The sequence below is a fragment of the Macrobrachium nipponense genome, chromosome 19, assembly GCF_015104395.2.
Source record: "Macrobrachium nipponense isolate FS-2020 chromosome 19, ASM1510439v2, whole genome shotgun sequence".
Lineage (NCBI taxonomy): Eukaryota > Metazoa > Arthropoda > Malacostraca > Decapoda > Palaemonidae > Macrobrachium > Macrobrachium nipponense.
In genome coordinates, this window is record NC_061088.1 from 39,513,640 (window position 1) to 39,520,494 (window position 6,855).

The 6,855-nt window shown below is 38.0% G+C and overlaps 1 protein-coding gene across 1 annotated transcript in view; it reads left to right on the forward strand.

The window, feature by feature from the left end:
- Positions 1 to 295: 295 nt before the first annotated feature.
- LOC135216550 (protein mono-ADP-ribosyltransferase PARP12-like) overlaps positions 296 to 6,855 on the forward strand; it is a 16,353-nt gene continuing 9,793 nt past the window's right edge. Inside the window, exon 1 of the mRNA XM_064251926.1 lies at positions 296 to 885. The gene's annotated coding sequence lies outside the window, so the exon portion shown is untranslated. The remainder of the gene's footprint in view (positions 886 to 6,855) is intronic.

A 6,855-nucleotide genomic window follows, 5' to 3' on the forward strand; every position in this document is an offset into this window, starting at 1 on the left:
CTTTGGAAAGAATGCTGTCTTTTCAGACGATCCATTTGCCTCGTCTTGATTTTAAATTATTCTACGGAGTGCTAATATAGGATTCTTGCTGCCCACGATTAAGCATACTGCCTCACAAAAAAGAAGTTAAACTATTTTCATAATTTCTCGCTGGTGCAACGAAATTGTTTCTATGTTTATGAAACTGTAGCTCGATACAGCTATCTCACCAAGTATTTCAAGAATGTGAATATTAAATTAAACACAAACTGATAACCAGATAACACGCAATATATAAGATAACACTATTCGTAGTGCTGATACGAGGAACCAAGTACAATCAGACTCTCCGAGTCACAACTGCACGTTGCCATGTAAACCTACCGAACGTTCTTAGTCTCACTTCAGTCTGGTCTGTCTGGAGTTTCTTATACCCTGCCCTCCTGATTTTCTCGGGTTTTTGTGTTTTTTGGCGTGTTACCACACTTCCCACTTAACAGCCGAATATTTGAACATACGTGGATTTCCTCCTGCCAAAATCAGTGGGCAGTGCCAGTTTGTGATTATTTCCTCTCTTATGGCGCAATATCCGATCCGTCGTTCACCAGTTCACCCCAGTCGAGCGTACGTGTTTAGTATTCGTGAAACGGTTTGCTTTTAACCTGAGAGTAGTGTTACGAGTGTACGGCCAATAGTGATCATTAGTGTACATTGATACTCTCAGTGGAATACACCTGCGGAGTTGTATGAAAAAACGAAGAAACCTTCCGATCGGGTGGTTGTCGTGTTGAGAGTGCCACAACACCCCATTCATTGTCGTATACCTACAACAGTCAGGTATAAGGGCCGCCTTGCTGGTGTAAGGGTTGGGTTAACTAAACCTACCTTCAGTTTCCCTGTTCCCTGGTAAGATTCAGCGTTTTTTTAAATACAAATGTAATGTACCTATCCATGACTTATCATTGCAGAGCATTTTCATGAGAATTAACGCCGAAATGTGTGTTTTTTTAGTGTATGCATGTTATTGTCTTAATTTTTAATTTCATTAAAAATGTTTAATATTACTCTGACTGTACTGGAAATGTTTGCTCAAATATACGTATTCAAGTAAATGTTTGTTTAAACCAGTGGTTCTTAAACTGGGGGACACGCCCCCAGAAGATTCCAATGGGGCCGCAATTAGGTTGCCAGATGGTGCCTATTATTTATTTATATTTTTTATGTTAGTTACATAAATAATTGTATCACTAGTAAAAAATTTTATTAACAGTAAAAATTATATTTATGTTTGCAGTAATAAGTATTTTTTCTAATATTTTCTATCCATGTAATCTCTGTAATGCTGAAACTGTTTGAATAAGGATTACGAAAGAATATGGTTTATATTATGTTTGTTTCACCCATTTTCTATGAACATTATTTATTCCATTGAAATACACTACAGTTCATACATATAAAAAAGATTCAACAGCAATGAACCAAAAATATGTCATTCACCTATATACATACTCATATAAGTAATGAAGTATAATAGTGTACAAATAGACGAACATATTGCTTATATATAGTTTATATAGTTGGCAAAAATTCAGGGCTAGGGGGGCGTGGGTTCTATACATAAATGCAGGGGGGCCGCAAGGCTAATAAGTTTAAGAACTACTAGTTTAAATCAAGGTTAATTTAATAGTATTGTTTACTACATTAATTGTTGTTGTTGTTGTTCTTATTATTATTATTATTATTATTTTATTTTATTTATTTTTTTTTTTTATTTATTTATTTTTTTTTTTTTTTTTTTTTTTTTTTTTGCTCTATCACAGTCCTCCAATTCGACTGGGTGGTATTTATAGTGTGGGGTTCCGGGTTGCATCCTGCCTCCTTAGGAGTCCATCACCTTTCTTACTATGTGTGCCGTTTCTAGGATCACACTCTTCTGCATGAGGCCCGGAGCTACTTCAGCCTCTAGTTTTTCTAGATTCCTTTTCAGGGATCTTGGGATCGTGCCTAGTGCTCCTATGATTATGGGTACGATTTCCACTGGCATATCCCATATCCTTCTTATTTCTATTTTCAGATCTTGATACTTATCCATTTTTTCCCTCTCTTTCTCTTCAACTCTGGTGTCCCATGGTATTGCGACATCAATGAGTGATACTTTCTTCTTGACCTTGTCAATCAACGTCACGTCTGGTCTGTTTGCACGTATCACCCTATCCGTCCTGATACCATAGTCCCAGAGGATCTTTGCGTGATCGTTTTCTATCACTCCCTCAGGTTGGTGCTCGTACCACTTATTACTGCAAGGTAGCTGATGTTTCTTGCACAGGCGCCGTGGAGGAGTGGGTTAGGTCCTCAATGGACTTAAGTCAAGTTAAGCAACATTTGGGCTGGTCAGTCGTTGGATGGGTGACCGCTCTCCTCGGCGTTGATTCCTTGGGAAAGGATCTTTACCATAATTTCCTCAGTCTACTCAGCTGTAAATGAGTACCTATCCCTGATGGGGTAGGGTCCAGCTATGGGTTAAATAGCAAAACTCAGCAATGATGGAAAGAAATGAAGGAATAAACGACAATGACGTAAATGGAACCTCTGGCAACAGAGGAGCTTCGTCCGGCAACCAGGTATTCAACCCAATTGAGATTGGAGCTACAGAAGCAAAAAGGAAGAAATTATTATTATTATTATTATTATTATTATTATTATTATTATTATTATTACTCAGAAGATGAAACCTATTCATATGGAGCAGGCTACAGCGGCCATTGACTTAAAATTTACAATTAATCATGTCTACAGAAGTAAAAGCATGGGCCCCAAGCGGAAATGCTGCAAAAGAAGTATGTATATATATATATATATATATATATATATATATATATATATATATATATATATATATATATATTATTCAAACACCCATTGTGTTTAATGAATTATTCAATCATATGTGGCGAGATAACTGATAAGTCACGCCTGTTGAATGGAAAAAGAAAGGGATTATTGTTAAGAGTACCCAAGATGGGAAATTTGAGAAACTGGGAATTGGCGAGGTATCACATTAGGTATCTCCAGTAGGTATTAAAGTTTCTCCAAGGTAATATTGAATAGATTAGAACCTGTAATAGACAGAATACTTCGAAAAGAGCAAGCAGGTTTCAGAAAGGCTTGAGGATGTGACGATCAGATATTTATTCTACGACATATAGCTCAATAGTGTAACGAACTAAAATCACCCCTTGTGTTATGCTTTGTGGATTTTGAGAAAGAATTTGATAGTATTTCACGTAGTATGTTAAGAAAGATTTTGAGGCACTATGGGATACCAGAAAAGATTGTAAACATCATAATGGATGTGCATAATGGAACTTGTTGTAAGGTAATGGTTGACGGTAGTCTTACAGATGCATTTGAAGTCAGGACTGGAGTACTACAAGGTGGAATACTGTTCCCTCTACTGTTTATTATGGTGACTGATTATGTAATGACCAAGGTAATGCAAGGAATGAATAATGGCATTCAATGGAAAGGGGACCAGAGATCATGTGATCTTGAATACGCAGATGATATAGTTCTAATTGCCTCTACAATGGCTGAAATGCAGGCAATAATTGATAGGTTGGTACTGGAGGGGAGAAAGGTTGGATTGGTGATCAACCAGAGAAAGACTGAGGTCATGCGGATCAGAGTGGTGATCAGACGAACTGCTTTATCGGAGGAGTAATATTACCCAACCCAGATACTTTCAAATATTTGGGAACCATTATTACCAGTAATGAATCACTAGGTACAGAATTCAGGGAGAGAATAGGGAGGGCAGAACAAGCAATGGGCATGCTAAAAACAGTTCGGAGGTCAGATCAAATATCAGTTTACAGCAAAATCAAAATATTCATTTCTTTTGTAAGATCGACATTAACTTATGGGCACCAGTCGTGGTACAGCACTATAACAACTGATGCAAAATTTCTTGCCTTTGAGAATAAATCACTGAGAAGGATTTTGGGAATCAATTAGCAGCAGCACATAACAAATGCGGCAATTCGCGAGGTGGCACGGGTGCCCAGTATGAACAATATAGATTATCAAGATGGAGATGGATGGGGCATATTTTGATAAGAGAAGATGAGTTAGTCCAGGATGTACCTGAATGGAAGCCGCTGGGAAGGAGAGTGTGTGATAGACCAAGAGAAACGTAGCTGATGACAATGCGGAGGGAGATTGGATCTGAGAATTGGGTTGAGCTCAGAGAGATGGCACAGGAAAGAGACATATGGCGTGAATTCATTGAGGCCCTATGCATCCCGTGGGTGCCAGAGGATTAAGTATAAGTAAAGTATAAGTATATTTTATTTCTTGTAGCATTTCCTTCCATGTTTGGGGACCACACTTTTAGTTTTGTAGGCAGGGTTAATTGTAAGAAACTCATGGTATGCATTGTAATAAAAGCATGTTTCACATTTTTTATATTTTTTGTATAACTTTTTACTTTTGACAGAAATCGTATCTTACAAATGACAGTAGTTAAGAAGATGATATCCGTTTACGGGCAAGGGAAGTTGGAAGGTGAGGAAGAAGGAGAAATGGGAGTGGAGGGGAAGGTGGGGGAGAGGGGGATGGAAGAGGAAAGGGAAGGTGAGGGGGAGGGGAAGGGGAGACACAGCTACATTAACACTTGATCGTGTTAACGAAGGGGGAGGGGAAGGACAGCCAACTTAACGCTTGATCTGTGCTCCGGAAGGTTGAGGGGAGGGGAAAGCGAGAGGGAAGGTGGAGGGGACAGCCAAGTTAACACTTGATTGTGTGCTCAGGAAAGGGGAGGGAAAGGGAAGGTGAGGAAGAGGACACAGCTAAATTAACACTTGATCATGTGCTTCAGAAGTAGGAGGAAAGGGGAGGGGGAGGACATAGCTAAATTAACGCATGGTGGTGTGCTTCAGAAGGGGAAGGGGGAGGGGATGAGGAGGACACAGCTAAATCCACACTTGGTAGTGTGCTTAGGAAGGGGGAGGGAATGGTAGGGGTAAGGGGAGGAGGAGGACACAGCTAAATTAATGCTTCATCATGTGCTTACTGGGAGAGGTCACTGCTGACCTGATCGTGTGGGGTTGTATTGCCACTGGGATTGAGTAACCACCAGGTAAAATTCCAAGTCCAAAGAGGAACAGGTCGAAAATTAGTTAAGTTAAATAAAAGCGAACAAAAATGCAATGTACCCCTGTTAACCAAAGAACCGCACCAGAGAACTGGTACCAGTCAATCCTTTTAGATTGCAGCCAGTGTTTAAGGTTTTGGACAGGCTATGTCTCTAGAGTACATTATTTTCAGAGAGATGGACACTAATATCTTTAGAACCAACAACCTATGAAGGATTCTGGGGTCAAAGTGCTTCTAAGAGAATTATGTATTAGTCTCGATGGCTGTCTGAATCTCTGTAGCTGGAGTGATGAAAGAAGTGAGAGAAAAGACAAAAGATGAAGATGCCAGGCTGTGGGATAAAGAAATAAGTTGTGTACTGTGTGTAGGATGGTGACGTTTGCAGATGATATATGCAGTAATTAACAAAAGGAAAGGGAAACAGCAGAATGTAGTAAAAGTTTCCAAGGAAGAAGTTGAGACTAAATGTGAGGAAGAGTGAGGTTATAGGAATGATGGAAGAAGTTGATTTGTTTTTGTGCTTAAATGCAACAGTTGACAGTAGTATAAAAAAAAAAAAGCTGAGCCAGAGAATAGGTGTAGGTGTAACGGAATCAAGCAGTGTGTGTATGTCAAAGGTGTGGGAAGAACCTCAAGTCCATATGGTTAGGCCAACTCTCCTTCAGGCAAAGTAATATTTGGGTGGGGGGCTACAAATGAAAGCAAATCGTGGAGCTACAACCTTCAGTTTTTCTAGCTGTGAACAAGCACTGGTATAGATGCACAGGGCTAGCATCTTCACCCTTTAAGATTTGCTGAAACCAGAAAGAATGAAGGAATGGTTAGGCCAACTCTCCTTCAGGCAAAGTAATATTTGGATGGGGAATACAAATGAAAGAAAAGCTTGGAGCTACAACCTCCAGTTTATATACTAGCTGTGAATAGGCACTGGTATAGGTGCATGGGGCTAGCAACGTCACTCTTTAAAAATTGCTGAAACCAGAAAGCTCTGCCCTACTTTCTCCACCCCTACTGTAGTGGAATCCTACCACATCTTAGGAAGTCTTTTGAGATGAAAGTGTTTGTTCTTCCCAGATTGCATCCCACCAAAATGATCAACTACCAGGTTATTTAATTTATTAGTTCAATTACCACGAATGTATATGCGTATGATTATATATTATATATATACATACATATATATTATATATATATTATATATAATAATATATATATATATAATATATATCTATATATATATATATATATACATATATATATATATATATATATATATATATGTGTGTGTGTGTGTGTGTGTGTTTGATATATATATATATATATATATATATATATATATATATATATATATATATATATATATATATATGTACACATACATTCATTACAATTACATTACATTACATTTACTCTAACGTGTAATTTATATATCTCATTAACAAGAAAAATTAAATACTGGGTGTAAACCCTGACCATTTTCGTTTTATTTCTAAGCCATTATGAAAGGACCAATACACAGTGGTAGAAATTTACAATAAATATGCCAAAGGTACAGTACAAACAAACAAAGAGACTTCTGGAAATCAAGACTCTACACTTGATAGGTGTACCTTCATTGTGGCTGAGGACAGGTACTCCATTTACTGACCTGCTTATTCTTTTTCTGTCCACATCGAATACCTTCCTCAAAATGTAAATTCTTTACAAATGTTTTTGAATTGA